Source organism: Hyaena hyaena, unplaced genomic scaffold (genome assembly GCF_003009895.1).
Source record: "Hyaena hyaena isolate Hyena2069 unplaced genomic scaffold, ASM300989v1 scaffold_179, whole genome shotgun sequence".
In the NCBI taxonomy this organism is placed as follows: Eukaryota; Metazoa; Chordata; class Mammalia; order Carnivora; family Hyaenidae; genus Hyaena; species Hyaena hyaena.
In genome coordinates, this window is record NW_024080812.1 from 1,813,033 (window position 1) to 1,825,427 (window position 12,395).

At 35.7% G+C, this 12,395-nt stretch overlaps 1 protein-coding gene and 1 pseudogene across 1 annotated transcript in view; one reads left to right on the forward strand and one right to left on the reverse strand.

The window, feature by feature from the left end:
* RAD51B (RAD51 paralog B) overlaps positions 1-12,395 on the reverse strand; it is a 568,552-nt gene that overhangs the window by 513,906 nt on the left and 42,251 nt on the right. The window lies entirely within an intron of this gene.
* LOC120237423 lies at positions 10,573-10,806 on the forward strand (annotated as a pseudogene).

Below are 12,395 nucleotides of genomic sequence, written 5' to 3' on the forward strand. Positions count from 1 at the left end.
TTGCCTAATTTTTTAATTATAAGTTTGTATTTAAATTCGATTTAGTTAACATACAATATACTATTAGTTTCAGGTGTAGTTTTCAGTGATTCAACATTTCCATACATCTTTTTTTCATTTTTAATATTTATTAATATCTAAGATAAAATATAATCCTATAAGATCAAATTTACTTTGTATGATGGGATAGTTAAAGGTAAAGAAAAGAAGTCCTGGGGCACCTGGGTGGCTTAGTTGGTTAAGTGTCAGACTCTTGATTTTGGCTCCACAGTTGGTGAGACTGAGCTGCATGTCAGGCTCTGCACTGACAGTGTGGAGCCGGTTTGGGATTCTCTCTCTTCCTCTCTCTCTCTCTGCCCCTCCCATGCTCATGCTCTCTAGAAAGGAAAGAAGGAAGTCCTGGACTATGTGAAGTTAACCAATAAACTGAGAAAAAAAAGAATGCATTTTTATGCTTTTGTCAAACAATAGCAAAATGCTTAACCTTATAATATGTGCCTCACAAAAACAGAAACAAATAACTCCGCCTAGTTAATGATTCTGAACACGTCTTTAAAATAAGAAATACGTTAATGATTCTGAACACGTCTTTAAAATAACATACATACTTTAATTCATTTTTCTGCAAACAGCTTTAAACATCTAATAAACCTTAAGATTTAAAAAAAACCTTGTTATGCAATAAATTAGAGTAACGCATATTCTCAAAAGGTACATAATCAAGAACACAGATGACAACAACAGGAAAACTGGTTATAATCACATCTCAGTAAAATAGTTTGGGTTTTAACAACAACTTACAGTGAAATAAGACTTTTTCTTCTTAGATTGTTTAAATAGCATATCCAAATTTTCCTTGATATACCACTTTTCTAAATACCTTTAGCTGGCACTAGTTTCCATAAACTAGAAAATATTTATACAATATCAAGAAATAAAGGTAGAAAAAAGATAGAAGGGAAAGAGACAAGAAACGCCAATGCTATTCATATACTAACAATTGAAATTAACTTTGTTGAATTCTCAGGGTGCCTGGGTAGCTCAATCAGCTAAGCGGTTGACTTGAGCTCAGGTCATGATCTCACTGTTCTTGAGTTCCGGCCCCACGTCAGACTCTATGCTGACAGCTCAGAGCCTTGAGCCTGTTTTGGATTCTGTGTCCCCCTCTCTCTGCCTCTCCCGTGTTCCTGCTCTCTCTCTCTCAATGTCTCTCTGTCTCTCTCTCTCTCTCTCTCTCTCTCAAAAATAAACAAACATTATGGGGCACCTGGGTGGCTCAGTTGGTTAAGCGTCTGACTTCAGCTCAGGTCATGATCTCATGACCTCATTGTTCATGGGTTCAAGCCCCACATCGGGTTCTGTTCAGACAGCTCAGAGCCTGGATCCTAATTCCTGGTTCTATGTCTTCCTTTCTCTCTCTGCCTTCCCCTGCTTGTGCTCTGTCTCTCTCTCAAAAATAAAATAAAACATTAAAAAAACTTAAAATAAATAAATAAAAATAAACATAAAAAAAAAGCTTTGTTGAATTCTCTGAAATAGAGAAAAATTTAGACCTTGGCATTTTGTGCATTTTTTTGCATCTGGGTTGGCTTGTTCAAAAATACAACTTGAAGAATTTTTGAAGAAGCACCTTGAAAGTTAAAAAGTTAAATTCCTTTTATCTTATGTATTTTTATTCCCCTTTATTCAAATACCTTATAAAACTCTAAGATGGAGGGGCACCTGGGTGGCTCAGTCGGCTAAGCGTCCAACTTTGGCTCAGGTCATGATCTCACAGTTCATGGGTTGGAGCCCTGCGACCGGCTCAGAGCTAGGAGCCTGCTTCAGATTCTATGTCTCCCTCTTTCTCTGCCCCTCCCTCACATGTGCTCTCTCTCTCTCTCCTAAAAATAAATAATAAAACATTCTAAAAATTTTTTTTAAAAACTGTAAGATGGAAAACAAAGCCAATTAACAAAAGAACACAGCTACCATGGCATATTATAAAGGTTAGTATAAAAAACAAAGCAAGAATGTCAGCAGTAAGCATAAAAAATTCAAATTATGTTTAAAAAAATAAAGAAAACTATTCAAATGTATATAAATATTATGTATATATGGTAAGTATATTTTTATAAGCCTTAATTATAAATTTTTTTAGCTTTTCAAGTCTCTTCACAACACTCTTAAAATTAGTTTCCTCTTACTTAGACAATAGGTACATTACCAGTAAACCATACTATTACTTATCATCATTTCATAAATTACTTTCCTTATTCAGCTCAAGAGAGAAAACTTTGCAGATGTTGAAGTTAGTATACAACTTTGTGATATTATTTCAGGGTCCCATATATGCTTTTTTTAAAAATTAAGATATAACTGATTTCTCACAGTATATTAGTTTCAGGTATACAATATGATTCCATAATTGTAATTTTATTAGTTGTTATCTTCTAAATATTACTTATCCACAGTATGAGGCTCTGGAAATCACAGAAACAGAAGACATAATCGTGACTTTAAGGACTTTATAGTTCATTGGCATTCTGTAAGTCTCAGAAAAAAAAGATAATCTCACCATAGAAAAAAATCCCAGAACTGGCATCCAAAAGATCTTGCATTCTACCCATTATTTGTCCTCTCCTATGCTAAGTATCCTTGAACAAGTCAGGCCACATTCAGCCTCAGTGTCATCTGTAAAATGAAGGAGTTAATCTAAGTGACCTTTAAGGTCCTTTTTGGCAAGAAAAGCCTATCATTTTAATCTGATACATAATTTACAATATGTATAATAACTATTCTGTGTATGGTAATTAGAAGTCTGTGATAACAAGGCAACATAAATAACCATAACCACAATTTATTTTATACAAGCAATATTTAAATTCTTCTCTTATGTTATTTTCAACCAGTATCTATAAACAGTTTTCGAGCATTCTGGTTTTTTTCCAATACTAGCATAGACATACTTTGAAGAAAAAGATTCTGCATCATACATCCCAATAGCAGAATGTCCCTTAAACCTCAGTCCCATAAACTTCAGGAAACAGGATCCTGCAAGACTTATATAACCGCATTTCTCAAACTGTAGCCTGTAAATATGTTCAACGGTCTGTAAATTCTGAGAATTTTTAACTTTTATGTCATTTCAGTGATGGCCTCAAAATATTAGTATATACACTTAATAAATGAAAACTGCAACATGATATCAGTGTCTGTTTTCAATCAAGTGATGCCAAGTCGTATCACTCTAATTGTCAGGGACTAATGAGAAAAGAGTAATGGCAGACTTTAAATGTATATGCATTCACACCCAGGTGATGGCCAAATGATGTCACCCTTCCCAAAGAGAAGAAAGTTCTGTAGAGAGAAAAGAGGTGGAAAAGCTGGGTCACCACATGACCTACAAGAGAATATGTATATGTATGTATGTGTGTATATATACATACATATTCTCTTTCCCTCTATATGTATTATATATACATAAAATCTTTTGGATTATATATATTGTATATATATAACTTAATATAATAAGATATATTTTATTTATATGAAATATGAAAATATATAATAAAACATATATATTATATATGTATAATCCAAAAGAACCTGTGCCATAAGTTAATTTATTTACATTGTAAGCAATAATTGATTTAGAAAATTATCATTAATACCACAGTAATTAATTTGAATACTGTATTGTTTGTAAATCCAACCCACTTTTATGGTTTCATAGTGTGATTTAATATGAAGAGTCATCAGCTTATTTTATAATTCTTTATGTTTCTGTAATATTAAAATAAAACTGAAGCTAATGAGGGTTCATGAAAATATTACTTGCATTTAAAATTAGGTCAAAGCCTTAAACTAGTTGGAGGAAATACTGCTTTTATGAGCAGACTGCTCTATTCCCTTTCTCCTAATTCCATAAACTTCTGGACTTTCGGTAGCACCAGCCTTGGGTGCTTAGCCTAGGGAGAAGGGAGATGGGTGCTGAACTGGGGTTGGCAAACTATGACCCATGGGTCAAATCTGGCCCTCTGTTTTTTAATCAAACTTTTATTGAACCACAACTATAGCCATTTGTTTGCAAATTGTTTACAGCTACTTTTAAGCTGTAATGGCAGAGTTTAGTAGTTGCCACGAGACAGCATAGCCCACAAAGCTAAAATATTACTATCTGGCCCTTTACAGGAAAAGTACGCAGACCCATGGCCCAGATGAACTAATAGGGCAAAATGAGAATAAACCCACTAGCATCTGAAAGTCCTGAAGCAAGCAAGCTATTTCTGGAAGAGAGATAAGACGGTAAGGTTCTCTCACATGTAAAATGAAGGTGTTAAATATTAGTCATAAACTTACAGCTTTCTTCAACTAGTCATTTGTTAAGCTGTATGTGAGGCTCTGTGCTAAGTATATTTAATTCAAGAGAACAACTAGTTTCTACTATCAGGGGAATACTTTTAAATATCCTCCTCTAACTTTTCTAAGGATCTATTGAAGACTGAGTACCATACCACTGTTTTAAAGTTCAGCAAGCCATATTTTACATATTAGAAAACTGAAAGATGGAAAAGATATTAAATTACAGTTACATAGTTAATGAAGGAGTCTGAATTCTAACCCAGATCCATTTGGCTCCAGAGCCCATGCTAAAAACTACTGTAAACTGCAATTCTTCTAATACTATTGATGTCTGTGAGGAGAAAAATTCTTCTCTCCCAAAACCCTCCGGCAAGTAAAGACTCTTTGAGGTTAAGTTTTGGCATGATTTGATTTTTCAGCGACAGAAAGCCTCCATAGACACTTTTTAAAAGGCATTAAAAACTGTAAGTGTGTGTGTGTGTGTGTGTGTGTGTGTGTGTGTGTGTGTATCCACTACTTGCTTACCTGAAATTCTATGAACCAGAGCACTGGTTGCTACTACTGATCACACTGAAACAAAATTTACCCCTATTGTGTCGTTATTAAGATACATAGAAGTCTACTGTTCTAATGCTTTATATGCATTTAAAAACATTCATAAAATAGAAGTTTTAGAAGTACAAGGTAAAAAGTAAATACGGATGTTTTATTCTAACACCTCAACGTATCATCTTACATCCACCATATGAACACTCTGCTTTGGAAATTAACAATGAAGAAGACAGCGCTTTCCCTTCAGCAAGTATCAGCAAGTAGAGATAAGATCTAAAACACAAATGATGAAAATAAATTTGCTGAAATAGTGTATATGATTTGTTTCTTGTTAGAGGAAAAGGGCTCGAATATAGGACCCCACCACAGTGTGGTAGTTGTTAGAACTTGCAGGAGCCTTATTGACAGCAAAAATCCAAACTGGTGATCCCATGCATATTCTCTGAGCAACTGTTTATATTTCTCAAAATAATATCAATAAATTAGGTACACCAGGCTTATGAACACTATGTATTTTTTAAATATTGGGCTCCCTAGGCTGCCATACTATAAAATAGATGCTTCTTAATTTGAATACACTTAGCATAGTAGAAGTTTATGCCCTTCACAAGGCTATAAGACTTTACCCATATTGAAGTAAACTGCTGTCTTCTGTAGGCAATGAAATAAATGATCTAGTCAAATAGATCTAACATGTACACAATGATCTGGCATCCCAGTAATATCAAAGGGATGAACATAAATGTTATTCTCTACTACCTAAACTTTTAGAAGAATCATGTCCATGAAATCCCAAGAAATTAAATAATTATGGAAACATTTCAATTAAGTAGTAAAAATAGACCATGTGTCAACTGAAAACTTGTATCTGCCACCATTTTGTTTTAAGACAGGAACATGGACTGAAGCTTAAAATATAATGATATGCTTTATATCATGGTGAAAAATATGTGTGTCAAATACAGTGAAAATCAATCAGATATTTCACAAATGCCACAAAAGAGAAAACTGTAGAAGTCCCTGGTGTGATCAATCACAAAAACTTTTAAAAAGATGTTAGTATAACAAAATGTCAAAGGGGGAATGGCCCTGCCTTGGTCTCCTGCAGCTTACACGTGCTCTGGATATTCTCCTCCCAAGTTACTACCTGAACATCTCAAAACTTTGAAAGAGGATTAAAGGCACACATGGCCACTAAATGTCAGAACTGTAACACCTTTGGAGGCCCTAAAAGTCCCTAAAATTTATAATTTTATGTGCTACATACTACTCCTTCTTCACACCATTAAAAAAAAAAAAAATGTTAGTGAAGAGTATTCCCTACATAAACTATTCCACAGAGCTTCTTTTTGTGACTCTCCACAAAGCTAACAAAATAAAATACCTAGATCTAAATCTTGACTGAGATCATAATATCTTGTTATACAACACTAACAAAAAAAAGAACAAAAGAAGGCCTTGAGAGATCAGTTTTTCTTCAGACTTGGAGGATATTTCTTCTCACATGTTTACAAATAAACAAATCATCTCCAGAAGAAGTCTGGGTGGTTCAGTCAGTTAAGCATCTGACTTCAGCTCAAGTCACGATCTCACAGTTTGTGAGTTCAAGCCCTGCATCAGCCTCTGCACTGACAGCTCAGAGCCTGGAGCCTGCCTCAGATTCTGTGTCGTCTCCCTCTCTCTCTGCTCTTCCCTGCTCATGCTCTGTCTCTCTCTCTCTCTCCCTCAGAAATAAACATTAAAAATATTTTAATAAATAAAGCTTAAAATTTTTTTTAAATAAAATAAAATACAAGTTACTGACTTAACTTTCAAGGTTAAAACTTTCTGAACCCAAACTGAGACATTTCAGCTTTTTAAAAATTTGCCTCTGCATTTTCATTATTATTTATATTAATATTTATGTTCATTTATATTTTCAGCAGTTGTTAATGTGCTGGTAGTGTTCATAAACTGTCCAAATAAAATTAATTCCATAGACAAAAAAAATTAGTTGAAAAAAAGAAAACATGTTTCAGAAAGAGGAGTTAGCAAGAGGCTAAGGATCAGTTAGGTTATGCTTCTTACCTGTAAGTCGTAAGCAACATGCTCTTATAACTCAACTGGATAAAATCTACAAAACTGATTTTGAGGCTACTATAATGCAACATGAAAAAAAAAACTTCAAGACTTTGACATTGTTCCATAAATTCTGAAGACAATAGCAAATTTTTTAAAAAGAAAGCTGTTAGGCCAAAGCTTTAACAACTAAAATAAAGTTTACTGATTGAACATACTTGGTAATTCTCTTTTCCTTGAGATAACAGAAAGTTAAAACCAGAGAAGAAAGAAGAATCATAAAAGATCCTCTAGGATAAGTGCTTCATTTGCTTTTTGTTGTTGTTTCTTGAAGAAAAGTAATGTATAATTTAAAAAACACACCCTGTTTGGGTATATAGTTCTGAGTTTTGACAAACTCACATACTCATGTAGCCACACTACAATCAAGATATTGACCATACCCAACATGGCAACAAATTTCCTCATATCCACTCATTGCCTTTTCAAGTTTATTTTTTGAGAGAGAGAGACGGAGAGTGACATAGCACAAGTGGGAAAGGGGCAGTGAGAGGGGGAGACACAGAATCTGAAGCAGGCTTGAGGCTCTGAGCTATTAGTCCAGAGCCGGATGCGGAGCTCCAACTCTCAAACCATGAGATCACGACCTGAGCTGAAGTTGGACGCCCAACAGACTGAGCCACCCAGGCACCCCTCCTCATATCCATTTGTAATCAATCTTCTCACTTTCCAACCCTGAGCCCCTGAAACCACTGACCTGATTTTTACTTCCATAGTTTTGCCCTTGGTGGAATGACACAAAACAAATCATATAAAATGTAGCCACTTGAGTCTGGCTTCTTTCATTTAATACAGTGCTTTTGAGACTCATCAATGTTGTTTACATCAGCAGTTTGTTCCTTTTTATTGCTAAGTGGTATTCTGTTATATGAACGTTCCATTATTTGAATATGAATTTATCCATTCACCAGCAATACACATTCACAATGTCTCTGGTGTTTGGTGACTGTGAATAAAAGTACTAAAAACATTTTCATACAGATTTTTGCAGGGATATACATAATTTCTCTGCATATAAAAAGTACCTAGGAGAAACACTGGTGGATCACATAATTAAGATGTTTAACTTTACAAAACAACTGCCAAAGTGTTTTCCAGGGTGGCTACACCATTTAGCATTTCCATCAGCACAGATGAGAGTTCCAGCTGCTCCACATCTTCATCCTCATTTGTATAGTCAGGGTTTTGGATTTTGGTTTTTGAGCCATTCTAATAGGTGTGTAGCAGTACTTCATTGTGATTTTAATTTACATCTCCTGAATGACTAATGATTGAGTATCTTTCCATGTGCTTATAGGCCATCTGCAGATCTTCCTTGAAGTGTTTATTCACATCTTTTTTTAAATTATTTTATTTTTTTAAATTTACATCCAAGTTAGTGAGCTTGCGGTGCAACAATGATTTCAGGAGTAGATTCCTTTATGCCCCTTACCCATTTAGCCCATCCTCCCTCCCACAACCCCTCCAGTAACCCTGTTTGTTCTCCATATTTAATAGTCTCTTATGTTTTGTCCCCCTCCCTGTTTTTATATTATTTTTGCTTCCCTTCCCTTATGTTCATCTGTTCTGTGTCTTAAAGTCCTCATGTGAGTGAAGTCATATATTTGTCTTTCTCTGACTAATTTCACTTGGCATAATACCCTCTAGTTGCATCCACATAGTTGCAAATGGCAAGATTTCATTCTTTTGGATTGCTGAGTAATACTCCATTGTATATGTATACCACACCTTCTTTTATCCATTCATCCATCAATGGACATTTGGGCTCTTTCCATACTTTGGCTATTGTTGACAGTGCTGCTATAAACATTGGGGTGCATGTGCCCCTTCGAAACAGCATACCTGTATTGTTGGATAAATACCTAGTAGTATAATTGCTGGGTTGTAGGGTAATTTTACTTTTAATATTTTGAGGAACTTTCATACTGTTTTCCAGAGTGGCTGCACCAGTTTGCATTCCCACCAGCAGTGTAAAAGAGATCCTCTTTCTTCGCAGCCTCACCAACATCTGTTGTTGCCTGAGTTGTTAATGTTAGCCATTCTGACAGGTGGGAGGTGGTATCTCATTGTGGTTTGATTTGTATTTCCCTGATGATGAGTGATGCTGAGCATTTTTTCAAGTGTCGGTTGGCCATCTGGATGTCTTCTTTGGAGAAGTTTCTAGTCATCACATCTTTTGCTCATTTAAAAAATTACACTGATAGTGGGTTTTCACAGTTTTTTATATCTCTACTTTACCAGTCCTTTAACATGTAAGCCATACAAACATTATTTGCCAGTCTGTGGCTTATCTCTTCATTTTCTTTTTTTTTTTTTAATTTTTTTTTTATTTATTTCTAGGAGAGAGAGAGACAGCGTGAGCAGGGGAGGGTCAGAGAGAGAGGGAGTCACAGACCAAAAGAGGCTCCAGGCTCTGAGCTGGCAGTCAGCACAGAGCCCGACGCGGGGCTCGAACCCATAACCGCGAGATCATGACCTAAGCGAAAGTCGGACGCTTAACCGACTAAGCCACCCAGGCGCCCCTATCTCTTCATTTTCTTAAAAGTGTCTTCAAAGAGTAGAAAGAAGTATTAATGTTTTTTTATGGCTCATGTTTTTTGTGTCATCTAGGAATTTTTGCCTCGTTTAAAATGATAACTTTCTCCTATGTTTTCTTATAGAAGTTTTATAGTTTTAGATTTTATGTTACAGTAAGTGATCCATTTGAAATTAGGTTTGTGTAATGGTGCAAGGAATTGGTCAAGGGTTACTTGTTTTTAACAGATATCCAATTATTCTAGCACCATTTGTTGAAAAACTACCCCTTTTCTACTGAATTACCGTAACTTCTTTGTTCAAAATTAACTGACCATTAATCTATTTTCTGGACTCTCTAATCTGTTCCACTGACCCAGGAATCTATCCTATCACCAATACAATGCTGTCTTAACTACTGGCTTTATAGTAAGTCTTGAAATCAAAGAGAAGAAGTCCTCTATACTCTCTGTTTTATAAATTGTGTTGCCTATTCTCAGTCTTTTGCTTTTCCACATAAATTTCACAGTCGCCTTCTTGATTTCTACCAAAAAGCCTACTGGGATTTTGATTAGGATTGTGTGTTAAATACATAGAGCCATTTGGGAAAAAATGACATCTTGACAATATTGAGTCTTCAGTCCATAAGCATGATATGTTTCCATTTATCCAGATCTTCTCTGGTTTCTCTCATCAATATTCTGTAGTTCATAACATAAAAATATTACCTTTGTCTTACTGTATTTATCACTAAGTATTTCATGTTCTTGGTGCTCTTATAAAAGTCAATTTCAATTTTCAATTATTCATATCTAATAGCTTTCTTTTTTTGTGTACAATCTTTGGATTTTCTACTAAAAATGTATCATCTATGAATAAAGGCAGCCTTATTTCTTCATTTCTAATCTGAATGTACTTAAATTCTTTTTCTTGCCATATTATACTGGCTAGGATCTACAGTACACAGCTGATTAGAAATGGTATGAGTGAACTACCTTCCTTTCTGACGGTGATGACCTGCCCACAAGAACCTGCCTGTTGGTGATGGGCCTCCTGCACAAGTCCCTGGAAAAGAAGAAGAAGCACCTGGTGCAGAGGCCCAATTCCTACCTCATGGACATTAAGTGCCCTAGGTGCTTCAAAATCACCAGCACCTTTAGCCACTCACAAAGGGTAGTTTTGTGGGGGGGGCTGCTCCACTGTCCTATGCCAGCCAACAAGAAGAAAAGCAAGGTTTACAGAAGGATGCTCCTTCAGATGGAAGCAGCACTAAGAGCAACCTGAATCAACACAGTGGGGAACTATACCAATAAACAGATTTTGGATTTAAAAAAAAGAGGGGGCTATTTTATCCTTGCTCCCAATCTTAGGAAGAAAGATTATACTTTACCATTAAGTATAAGTTAAGTATAATGTTAGCTTAAGGTTTTTGTAGCTGCCCTTTATCAAGTTGAGACAGTTCCCTTCCACTCCAGCTTTGCTGAGAGTTTTCATCGTGAACAGATCTGATGAGTTTTGTTGACTGTTTTTCTTTCCTGCATCTACTGAGGTGATATTTTTTTTAATACACTGATGTGATTGATTTTATATTTTAATGTTGCATTCAAAATCTACCTTGCATTACTGAAATAAGTTCCACTTGGTCTTTTTTATTTATTGCTAGACTTCATCTGTTAATATTTTGTTAAGGATTTCTGTGTTTACGTTTATAATGCATGCTGGTCTATAGTTTTATTTTCTTGTAAATTTTCTGGAAAATTTGCATAGAAATGACATTTCTCCCTTAAAGTTTTTAATGTTTATTTATTTTTGAGAGAGAGAGACAGAGACAGAGACAAAGACACAGCGTGCAAGCAGGGGAGGGGCAGAGAGAGTGGAGACACAGAATCTGAAGCAGGCTCCAGGCTCTGAGCTGTCAGCACAAAGCCCAACACAGGGCTCAAACCCACAAACCGTGACATCATGACCTGAGCCGAAGTCGGATGATTAACCGATTGAGTCACCCAGGTGGCTCCCTTAAATGTTTGGTAGATATTACCAGTAAAACCATTTGGACCTATACTTTTCTTTGTGGAATATTTAACTACAAATTCAATTTTTTTTTTTAATATTTTTATTTATTTCTAGGAGAGAGAGAGAGAGACAGCATGAGCAGGGGAGGGTCAGAGTGAGAGGGAGATACAGACTCCGAAATAGGCTCCAGGCTCTGAGCTGGCTGTCAGCACAGAGCCCAACGCGAGGCTCGAACCCACGAACTGCGAGATCATGACCTGAGCGAAAGTCGGACACTTAACCGACTAAGCCACCCAGGCGCCCGCAAATTCAATTTTTTAACACATATAGGATTATTTTCATTATTTCTTCCTCATACATAGTTTGTGTCTTTCAAAGCATTTGTCCATTTCATCTCACTTATCACACTTAATGGAATAAAGCTATTCATAACAGTCTCTTATTATCATTTAATATCTATAGGATCTATAGGGATTTCCCTCTTTCACTCCTTATACTACTAATTTGTTTTTTCCCTCTTTTTACTCTTAGTTTCAGTAAAGTTTTTTTTTTCCAATCCACCATCTTATTTATACAATTTATTGTCAAGTTGGTTTCCAAACAACACCCAGTGTTCATCCCAACAAGTGCCCTCCTCAATGCCCATCACTCACTTTCCCCTCTCCCCCACCCCTCATCAACCTTCAGTTTGTCTCTGTATTTAAGAGTCTCTTATGGTTTGCCTCCCTCCCTCTGTTTGTAACTTTTTTTCCCCTTCCCTTCCCCCATAGTCTGCTGTTAAGTTTTTCAAGATCCACATGAGTGAAAACATATGGTATCTGTCTTTCTCTAAGTTATTTCATTTAGCATAATAC